Raw genomic sequence first — 12,023 nt, 5'->3', positions numbered from 1 at the left:
CAACAAAGAGACAGGCATAGCTGGGGCCCATACGTGTGCCCATGGCTACCCCTTTGGTCTGGAGGAAGTGGGAGGATTCTTAGGAGAAATTGTTAAGGGTGAGGACCAGTTCGGCCAAACGAATGAGAGTGTCGGTGGAAGGGTACTGGGGGGGACGTCTGGAGAGGAAAAAAGGGAGGGCTTGGAGGCCCTGGTCATGGCGGATGGAGGTGTAGAGGGATTGGATATCCATTGTTCAGTTAGAACACAGAACATTACAGCGCAGTACAGGCCCTTCGGCCCTCGATGTTGCATCGACCTGTCATACCAATCTGAAGCCCATCTAACCTACACTATTCCATGTACGTCCATATGCTTGTCCAATGACGACTCAAATGCATTTAAAGTTGGCGAATCTACTACCGTTGCAGGCAAAGCATTCCATACCCTTACTACTCTAAGAAACTACCTCTGACATCTGTCCTAGTTTTTGGCATGAATGTACATTAATTTACTTCAAAACTGAATTAAGAAGACAAAACACTGAATTTTGATTCATTGACTAATTTCCTACATTGCCAAAGCAAAAATATTAGATATGTTGGTGTGGGCTTGTTGGATCGAATGGCCTGTGATTCTATGCCTATACTATGTATAAATACACAATACATGAAGTGTAACCCTGAATAAGAATTCAATATTTCTCCCTTTCTCCACCTTTTAGAAATTGTGCCCAGCACAGTGGCTCACTGGCGAGCACTGCTGCCTCACTGTGCCTGGGATACAGGTTCAATTCCAGCCTCTGATAACTGTCTGTGGAGTTTTCACATGTCTGCGTAGGTATACTCTGGGTGCTCTGGTTTTCTCCCACAGTCCAAAGATATGCAAGCTAGGTGGATTAGCCATGCTCATTTGCCCAGAGTGTCCAAGGATGTGTTGGTTAGACAGATTAGCCCAAGGAAATGCAGGGTTCTTGTCTCAGGGGTGGAGTCTGGAGATGCTCTTCCAGAAAGTCGGTGTGGATTTGCTGGGCTGAATGACCTGATTTCATACTGTAGGGATTCTATGATAACTTCACATAATGTTGTTATCAATAGTCAGAATCTACGTTAAATTTGTGTCACGAACAGAAAGCTGGAACAGCACAGAAAGCAGAACAAATAGAAATGTTTGAGAAATACTAAAAGGTCACGCTTAATTGTTTTGAATACTGCAAACTACAGACAAGATAAAAGCAATTACGTAGATTAGAAATGCCCTCAACTGCACATCGACTTGTTTGTTCACTCTTACTTTTCCCCTTCCTCCCAAGGCAAAGTTAAACTAAAATAAATCAGCAACGGTAACTGACTAAAAAAGACCCATCAGTTTAGCAACTCTTGCGTAACTCTGGCTGGTGACAAGATTTTCTTTCCAAGTTAATGTAATTTGACCTGCTGCTGAAGCTCTCTTTATTTAATTTTACACTCACGTGAGACATAGTATTGGTCAGAAATTAAGTCAGATGACCAAAATTTCACAAAAAAATATTTAGAAAGGGGATAGAAAGGTTTAGGAAGGAACCTCATTAAGCTGAAAGCCTACCTACCAATGGTGGAACAAAACACAGATTGTGACATCGCACAAGAGGCGATTCAACTTGTCTTGACTGGTTCTCTGCTCATTTTGACTTCAGCTCATTAGGAAAACTCCTAACTTTTCCCCATAATGCTGAACATTGTGTCTACTTAAACGATTATCGAATAGCCTCTTGAATGCCTTTATTGAACCTTCTCCCACCAAAGGCAGGGCATTCCAGACCCTAACAACTTTCTTTTTATTCACTCACAGGATGACGGCATCACTGTCTAAGCCAGTATCTATTGCCCATCCCTCATTGTCCAGGAGGACAGTTCGAGTTAACCACATTGCTGTGGGTCTGCAGTCACATACAAGATCACACTTTCCTTCCTTAAAGGATATCAGTGAACCAGATGGGTTTTTCCTGACAATTAACAAGGATTCATTGTCATCATGATATGCTTAATTTCTTTTTTCAAAAAGAAAGACAATTCAAATTCCATCATCTGCCGCAGCAGGATTTGAACCCAGATACCCAGACATTACCAGTCCAGTGATAATATTACTGGGCATCACCTCCCTGCAAACTTGCTACATGACAGGAAATTATGCTTTTGAGAACTTCTATCAAGTCTCCTTTTAGCCTTCCTTCAAGGAAAATAGTCCCAGTTTCTCCAATTTATCATAATTGAAGTTTCTTATCCTTTGAAAAACCTCTTCTGTGCCCTCTCCAATGTATTTTCATTCTTTCTGAAAGGTAGGGCACCTAGAACTGTACACAATACTCCACATAAAGTCCAAGTACTGTCTTACACAAGTTCAGCAGAACCCCTTGACTCTTGTGCTCTATACCCCATGGAGTCTAGAAAAGCACATGCTTTATAAACTTTCTCACTACCTGTCCTGCCATCTTTTATGACTTATCCAGATCTTTCAGCTCATGCACATCTTTTAGCATAGCCTCTCCATGTTCTTTGGACCTAAATGTATCACTTCACACTTCTCTGCATAAACTTTATCTGCCTCCTAACTTCAACTCATCTATGTCCTTTTGGAATTCTACACTATCCTCCTCACAAGTTACATTGCTCTCCAAATTTGGTCATCCACAAGCTTTGAAACAATCCCCAACACACCAAGATTAGATTTTTTAATATAAAAATCAAAGGCAAGATTCCAATACCTATCCCTGAGGAACACCACTGTCAACCTTCTTCCAGCCTGAAAAATACACAAATCACCACACTATTGTTCAGGTGGTTTTATACCTACATTGCTCCTGACACTTTCTCACAATGCTCATGTAGCACCATTGAATGCTGTCTGGAAATTTGCACACAGCACATCAACATTCTCCCTCAACCTTCTGTTACTTCTTCAAAAGACTCCAGCAAGTGAGTCATTTTCATCCTTTCTAAAGTGGCATCTGGAACTGTGCACAATCAACAACGATTTCATGGTCATCAGTAGATTCTTAATTCAGGATTTTTAAATTGGATTTCAGATTTCACCATCTGCCGAGCTGGGATTTATACCTGGTCCCCAGAACATTGGCTGAGTTTCTGGATTCTTTACATGAAGTTCAATTAATGTTTTATACAATTTTTCCTTAACAAACCCATCCTTGTTATTCCCAAGTAATTTCTGTTCCTCCCGGTGATTGTTAGTTCTATCCTGAATGATTGTTCTATCAATTTTACTTTGGGAATTTGGAGGTGGAAAGGCTAACAGACCTGTAATTGCTGGGCTTATCTTTACAACCTACTTTGAACAAGGACAAAAGAGTTCTGCCAGAACTCAAATCCAGAAAAAAATTGAAAGATTATCCCAAGTGCATCTGCAATTGCCACTTCCACTTCCTTCAATAACCCTGGATGCATCACAAGGAGAGGGGGAGTAAGGGGAGGCAATGGCCTGGTTGCACTGTGATTAACCCAAAGAACTCAGGTAGGTTCTGGAGACCTGGGTTCAAATCCCACCATGACAGATGGTAGAATTTGAATTCAATAAAATCTGGAATTAAGGGACTAATGATGACCTTTCGAACTATTGTCGATTACCATAAAAAAAACTAACTAGTTCACTAATAACCTTTAGTGAAGGCAACCACTGTCCTTACCTGGTCTCACCAAGAGTTGTTAAAAATAGAAAGCGGTTGCATCATTAACATGCTATTTTGTACTACAGCAGATATAGTGCATCATGAAATATTTAAAAGCTACAAACATTTGAAATACAAAAGGCCCAAGCTCAAGTCTCACCTGCTCCAGAAGTGTGTAATGACATCTCAGAATAGGTTGATTAGAAAAATAGGATAAATAATAAAAATAACTATTGGCCACAATAACACCCACTTAGTACCCTCCTCAGCATTTCATGAATTCCTGTCTGCTTTGAGAGAATTATGGTAATATCATTAACAATGCATCAACTTCTGGAGAATTATAAAGAAATCCCATTTGGTCAATGTCCTTTTTATTAACTTATGTTCTATAGTATTGAAAGTACAATTATTAGTATATTAACATATTAGTGAGCAACTCAATGTCTTATCTAAAAAAAAAATCAGTTTGGTTAAATAATAGTGTTTGTTGTTGTAATAGTTGTAAATTCATGCACATCTAGAACTGAGCACTCAACTGAGACTGATGCAAACTAGAGGATTATGGGAAGTGTTTTTTTCCAACTAAGATACTGATTGGTCGGGGGTGGGTAGAGACAATAATGACCTAGTGGCATTATTGTTGGACTATTAATCCAGCAACTCAGCTAATGCTCGAGGGACCGGTGTACAATCCCACCACAGATGGTGAAGTCTGAAATCAATAAAAAATTAGTCCTGAATTAAGAATCTACTGATGACCGTTGAATCACCATCAATTGTCAGAAACACCTGTCTGGTTCACTAATGTCCTTCAGGGAAGGAAATTTGCCATCCTCAATTGGTCTGGCCTACTCATGACACCAGACCTATAGCAATGTATCGGATTCTCAACTGCTCTCTGAAATAGCCTAGCAAGCCATTCAATTGTATCAATCGCTACAAAATCTCAAAGAATTGAAACCAGACCAATCATCTGGTATTGACCTAGGCACTGGAAAAGACAATGGCAAAAAACAGCCCCGACAAATCTGCAAAGTCCTCCTTACCAACAGAGTCAGATGTACAGCATAGAAACACACCTTCTGGTTCAACTTGTCTATGCTAACCAGAATCCTAAATTAATCTAGTCCCATCTGCTAGCATTAGACCCATATCCCTCTAAACCCTTCCTATTCATATTCCCATCCAGGATGCCTTTTAAATGCTGTCATTAAACCAGCCTCCATCACTTCCTCTGGCAGCTTACTCCGTACATGCACCAGCCTGTGTGTGAAAAAGTTGCCTCTTGGTTCTGGACTCCCCCACCCCAGGGAAAAGACATCTGGGGCCTTGTGCCAACATTGGGAGAGCTGTCTTACAGCCTAGTCAAGCAACAGCCGGAGAGTCATACTCATGGAATCATAGCTTACAGACAATTTCCCAAATACCATTATCATTCTTGTGCCCCAGTGGCAGGACAGATCCAGCAGAGATGGCAGCTGGTATAGAGTCAAGAAGAAGTTGCTCCGGGAGTCCTCAACATAAATGCTGGACCCCATGAAGTCAGAGATGTACAGCATGGAAACAGACCCTTTGGTCCAACCTGTCCACGCCGATCAGATATCCCAACCCAATCTAGTCCCACCTGCCAGCATCTGGCCCATATCCCTCTAAACCCTTCCTATTCATATACCCATCCAAATGCCTCTTAAACATTGCAATTGGACCAGCCTCCACCACTTCCTCTGGCAGCTCATTCCATACACATACCACTCTGTGGGGTAAAGTTGCCCCATAGGTTTCTTTTATATCTTTCCCATCTCACCCTAAACCTATGCCCTCTAGTTCTGGACTCCCCGACCCCAGGAAAAAGACTTTGCCTATTTACCCTATTGATGCTCCTCAATTTTGTAAACCTCTATATGGTCACCCCTCAGCCTCCGACATTCCAGGGAAAACAGCCCTAGTGGTTTCAGGTTAAACATGGGCAAGGAAGCCACCTGCTGTCCTCCCTCAGCTAATTAATCAGCATTCCTCAATATTGAACACTTGGAGGAAGCACTGAGGATGGCAAGGACACAAAATATATTCTGAGTGGGGCATTTTGAAGTCCACCACCACCTGTGGCTTGGCAGCAGCACTATTGATTGAGCTGATCAGGTGCTAAAGGACATAGCTGCTAGACTGGCTCTGCGGCAGGTGGGGAGGAAACCAACAAGGAAAAACATACTTCACCTCATCCTTACCAATCTGCCAGGCGCAGATGCAATTGTCCATGACAGGATCGGTAAGAGCGACTACTCCACAGCCCTTGTGCAGAAGTCTCACCTTCACATTGAGAATAACCTCCATCTTATTGTGTGGCACTATCACCATGCTAGACGCTGTGGGCCATCTTATAAGGATGCCTCTCAACTGCCTACACTCCAGCCTTTATTTAAAACTCAAACGTTCTATACCCATCAACATCCTGGTAAATCTCTTCTGAGCCCTTTCCAGCTTAATAATATCCTTCCCACAACTGGGTGACCAGAAATGGACACGATATTCCACAAGTGGCTAGATCTGGCCAATATCCAGGCTTGAACTGACAACTGGCAAGTGACATATGCGCCACACAAATGCTAGGCTACAACCATCATCAATAAGAGACAATTTAATCACTACCCCTTGACTTTCAATAGTGTTAGCATCATTTAATCCCTGACTATCAACATTCTGGGTGTTATCATTGACCAGAAACTCAACTGTACTCACCAGAAAAACATAATGGCTACAAAAGCAGATCAGGCCTCCAGTCCAAAAAACCACCACCACCATCTGTTTCCTACCCTCAAATCAATTTTATATCCAACGGGCTAGCTCCACCTGGATTCCATGTGGTGTAATCTTGCTAACCAATCTACCATGCAGAACCTCGTTGAATACCTTGCTGAAGTCCAGAGACAACATTTACCGCGCTGCCTTCATTATTCTTTGTCACTTCTTCAAAGTACTCAATCAGGTTTCTTAATTCATGAGATAGCTTTATAGGAAAGTCTCAATCTCTGCAGAATCTTATTTAACTTCGCTTATTGGGGAACAAAGACATCTCAACAACCAGTCTCTCAATAAAGATGATATGGGTTTGAAATAGCATTGAAAAAAAAACAGCTTCACAGTGTGACTGAGCTGTTCCAAGTTACACAGAAATCCATGCAGAATGTCACATACTCCGATTGTATTTGGAGTACAATTCCAAATATAAAATATTCAGATGCTTTTAAACATGCACACATCCTGTCATTCTTCACAAAGATAGAAAATAGGAACAGAAATAAGGTATTCGGCCTTTTGAGCCTGTTTCTCCATTCAAGATGATTATCGCTGATCATCCAACCCAGTACACTGTTTCTGTTTTCACCCCATTCATTTTGACCTTTTACCCCAAACAGCTATATCTAACTCATTGAAAACATTCAATATTTTGGCCTCAATTGATTTCTGTAGCGGAGAATTCCACAGGTTCTCCATTTTCTGGTGAAAGACATTTCTCTTCATCCCAGTCATAAATGGCCCATCCCATATTTTTAAACTGTGACCTCTTCTGGACTCCCTAGTCATCAGGAACATCCTTCCTGCATTTACCCTGTCTAATTCTGTTTGAATTTTATTGTTTTCTATGAGATCTCTCTCATTCTTCTAAACTCCAGTGAATACAGTCTGAACCAATCTAGTCTTTCGTCATACGCAAGTCCTGGCATCCCAGAAACCAGTCTGGTAAACCATGTAAATAATTCCTGATGAAGGGCGTATGCCCGAAATGTCGATTCTCCTGCTCCTTGGATGCTGCCTGACCTGCTGTGCTTTTCCAGCAGCACACTCTCGATCCATTTAAATAAATTGCCTGATTTAACCAGTCACGTACATTTATCTTTTGGGTCATTATCCAGTGTTAAAAAGTCTTACATTTACTCAGCACTTTCAGAAAATCAATTTCACAAACTGCTTGGTAATCCATCACCAGGATGAATACTGAAAATCCTCTTTTTGCAATCACTGCATAGCTTATCTTACTGCGACCTAAGCAAAATTAAAACGTAAATGGTAAAAAGCAAATGCCATGAGTCATGAGACTAGTGATTCAGCACAGGGGAAGTTACATGTAGTCTGCAGTATTTGAAAGATTTTCTATAAAAAGTGAACCTTCTACTAGAATACAAAATCAAAGTGGAATTCCACTATCATACAATTCATTGAAAACAAAATGCTCAGGCCAGGCAGCATTTGTCAACTGAGAAACAGAGATAATGTTGTCCAGGTTAATGATCTTTAAGACCTGAAAGCCAAATGTCAGACAGAGGGCTGTCTCACTGCAGTTTTACAGAAAGACCACATCTAAATATTATGTACAGTTTTGGTCTCCCTACCTAAAAAAGGATTTTTCTGACACAAGGGGACTGCAGCAGACATTCACAAAGTAGATACTGGGGACTGTCCCATGAGGAATGTTTGGTTCAACTGGTTTTGCCATTACATGGGCTGCTATTACAAATAACCTAATGTCAGCCATTAATTAGCAGCTATCGATTCTCCCCAGGCTGACTTTTTCCTAACTACGATTAGTTCTGAAGAAGGGTCAGTGAACTCATAACGTTAACTCTGCTTTCTCTCCAGAAATGCTGTCAGACTTGCTAAGCTTTTCCAGCAATTTCTGTTTTTGGTTTCAGTGGGCCTCAGTAAATTTTAGAAGGATTAGAGTGAATCCAATTGAAACATTTAGAATTCCAACAGGGCTGAACATACTATATACAGAGAGAATGTTTTTTTTTCCCCCCAGTTGGAGAGTCTAGGACCAGGGGACACAGTTCAAGATTTAAGAGAGGAGGAATTTCTTTTTCACTCAGGGTAGTAAACCTATGGAAATCTATAGTACATAAGACTGTGGAGATGACGTCACAAAATTATCCACAATCAGACTTGAACATACTTAATAACACAGCATTTAAGCCTTTTGCAACAAAGTCAGAAGAAATCCCTCCTCATCTCTGTCCTTACTGGGCAACCCTTACACTGAAAAGGTGCCCTCTGGTCTTAATGCTCCCACAAAGGGAAAACACATTTCAACATCCACCCTGTTAAGCCCTCCAAGACTTGTATATATCTCAAAAGGTATCACCTCTCATTCAGGTAACTATGATATTGTTGGCTGCAGCAAGATGTCCAGAGATAGGCAGGGACAGTGATGGCTTTAGAAGAAACTTGTTTGTTTTCAGTGGTGCGAGAGATAGAATGCCAACTTTCTGATAACTCTGGTCTCCAAGGTCATTTAGCAAACAGCACTTCAGTTGACAGTATATTTATTGACAATACAAGAGCAAAATACTCCACATGTTGTAAATCTGAAATAAAAACAGAAAATCTTGGAAATATCCAGTAGTACAAGCAGATCTGTGGAGAGAAAAAAAGTGAGCTAACACTTCAGGTCATATTCTTTCACCATGTTTACGGATATTAGGGGTGCGTCTGAGAAAACAGAACGCTGCAATTTAAGAAGAGTTATGGATGACAATAAGGAAAGAGAGCAGAGAAATTGAGCTGGATATTATGACATCAGATGTGATCTGATCATTAGTAAAATGATAAAGTTAGGAAGGCGCGTAGATGTAACAAGAATTCTTAAGATAAACGTGTGGTCTGGGCAGCGGAACATTCTTGGTTAAAAATGTTCCAACTTTGTACTCACAAAGAAAGCTCACCAATGTACTCAGACAAAAATTCACTGATTTGGGTGCATAAAGCAACGTGATGAAGTAAAGGCCTCAGCTTTCTGAAGAGTTGTGAATCTTTTTGGAATAATCAATCCCAAAGAATTGCGGATAGTCGATTGTTGAACACGTTTAAGGATGCAAGGCAGATTTACAGCCCTTTAGGGAAAGAAAGGATATGCCAAGCGGACAGGGAGGGTTGAATCCAAGATCAGCCACTATTAAACCGAATAAGGAACAGGCTCAACAGGCCGTTGTTACTTTTTTCTTCCGTTCTCGTGAACTGGAAATACAAGCCAAGACACATTTGAGAAGGTGCGAGTTGGAATCATATACAGTAGCACATTGCATTCGGCTTGCGTGCAGACAAGGAACATCAAGTTATTTTAGGTGATGTAAATAATAATCGGGAGAAGCATGAAGGGTGGAACGCCGACTGAAATCCACATAAAATGAGTGAAGAGCCCCAAGACATTTGCTGAGGAGAGAAAAGTGGCTGTGAAAGCGAGATTTTACACAGGAAATAAAGAACAATGTGGACGAACAAAGGTTAAAAATCCGTCAAAAGAGGAGGAATGAAGTTCCTCGAGGCTGCCTGAACGAGAGGTGGCAGTGATTCAAACGCCAATGTGGTATTTTTTACCAGACCCAACCCTCCATAAGTGAAGCCGCCGAGGGGGGAGGGCAAACCAGTGTCTTTCAGCAGCGAAGACAAACCCAGAAGAGCCAGCTATACCCATCCTCTAGGCTCACACACAGGAATCGCCCGAAGATTTTTGAACATCGACTAGAGATAACTTACCGCAACCCTGATGGTTCCCTCGCCCAGCCTCCCTGCACAATCAGCCGCCACAGTCCGTCTCCGCACCCCGAGATACCTCAGGCCATGACCCACCGACTGACGCCGAGGCGAGAGGGCGAACGCGTGTGGGGAGGGGAGCAATTGAGGTACGGGATACTAGATAGGTGACCGACAGCCTTTCTGACCAATAGAGGAAGGGTATAGTGCGTGGGGCGGAGCTACAAACGGGAATCCGAATGCCCGTCTGACCAGTGGGAAGGCGAGAGGTGGGGCCATTGCCTGGAGTCGAGCCAATAGGATTTAGCGAAGGCAAGAGCGCGAGACGTTGGTGTGAGGGAGGGCTAACGGTTTTAGTCAGCGGTGGCGACTCTTTGAAATTAGGTGCAGCACCGAGGCTGGTGATGGGTCGGTCTCTGACCCAGTTGAGAGTTTGTTGCATGAGTTGGACAAATGTCGATGAAAGCGTGGACGCTGGAAATCTGAGATAAGAACAGAAAGTGCTGGGATGCATATATAAAATCAGTTTTGGTCTGACAGCTTCATAGCAGCCATGCTCAGGGTAACGCATCTTTCTATTATTTCCAGTACGGCTGGACAACTTGCTGGCAGCAACCGTAAATACAGAAACAGTGTTAATGTTTCAGGTTGATTGGATTGACTTTTCTCCGGGGAGAAAGTGGGGACTGCAGATGTTGGGGATCAGAGTCGAAGAGTGTGGTGCTGGAAGAGTACAGCAGGTCAGGCAGCACCCGAGGAGCAGAGAGTCGACGTTTCAGACAAAGCCCCAGCAATGGGTGGTGGCCTCAGGGGGCTGAGAGATAAATGAGACGGGGCTGGGGGGGTGGAGCTGAGAATGAGATTGGTGGATGAAGGTAGGGGTGAAGGTGATAGGTCAGAGAGGAGGATGGACAGGTCAAGAGGGCAGTGCCGAATTGGAAGGTTGGATCTGGATAAGGTGGGGGGAGGGGAGATGAGGAAACTGGAGAAATCTACTGATTCCATGCCATTGGAGGGTCCCAAGGCGGAAGATGAGGCATTCTTCCTCCGGGTGTCAGTTTGGCAGTAGAGGAGTCCCAGGACCTGCATATCCTTGGCAGAGTGGGAGGGGGAGTCAAAATGTTAAGCCACGGGGCGGTGGGGTTGTTTCGCACGTGTGTCCTGGAGATGTTCTATGAAGCATTCTGCAAATAGGTGTCCTGTCTCCCCAATGTGGAGGAGACCACATAGGGAGCAGTTGATACAGTAGATGATGTGTGTGGAGGTGCAGGTAAATCTCTGATGGATGTGGAAGGCACCTTTGGGCCTTGGACAGAGGTAAGGGCAGAGGTATGGGTGCAGGTTTTGCAATTCTTGTGGTGGCAGGAGAAGGTTCGGGAGTGGAGGGGGCGAGGTCAAGATTAGAGTGGTGCTGGAAAAGCATTGCAGGTCAGGCAGCATCCAAAGAGCAGGAAAATCGACATTTCGGGCAAAAGCCCTTCATCAGGAATGACCCTAACAAGGGAGTCACAGAAGGAATGGTCTTTACGGAACACAGATAGGGGTGTGAGGGAAATATATCCCTGCTGTTGGGGTCTGTTTGTAGGTGACAGAAATTGGAGGATAATGCAATGTATCTGGAGGTTGGTGGGGTGAAAGGTGAGGACCGGGGGGGGTTCAGCCCCTTGTTGCGGTTGGGGAGGTAGGGTTCAAGGACGGAGGTGCGGGAAGTGGATGAGATGTGCTGGAGGGCATCATCGACCACGTGGAAAATTACGATCTTTGAAGAAAGAGGCCATCTGGTATGTTCTGTGATGGAATTGGTCCTCCTGACAGCAGATGCTACAGAAGCGGAGGAATTGGAAATGAGGGATAG

At 43.1% G+C, this 12,023-nt stretch overlaps 1 protein-coding gene across 1 annotated transcript in view; it reads right to left on the bottom strand.

Moving 5' to 3' along the window:
• Window positions 1-10,314, bottom strand: part of me2 (malic enzyme 2, NAD(+)-dependent, mitochondrial) — a 104,134-nt gene extending 93,820 nt beyond the window's left edge. Inside the window, exon 1 of the mRNA XM_043720243.1 lies at window positions 10,172-10,314. The gene's annotated coding sequence lies outside the window, so the exon portion shown is untranslated. The remainder of the gene's footprint in view (window positions 1-10,171) is intronic.
• Between the last annotated feature and the right edge of the window lie 1,709 nt (window positions 10,315-12,023).

Source organism: Chiloscyllium plagiosum, chromosome 1, assembly GCF_004010195.1.
Source record: "Chiloscyllium plagiosum isolate BGI_BamShark_2017 chromosome 1, ASM401019v2, whole genome shotgun sequence".
Taxonomy (NCBI): domain Eukaryota; kingdom Metazoa; phylum Chordata; class Chondrichthyes; order Orectolobiformes; family Hemiscylliidae; genus Chiloscyllium; species Chiloscyllium plagiosum.
This window is presented reverse-complemented; position numbering and strand designations above follow the sequence as displayed.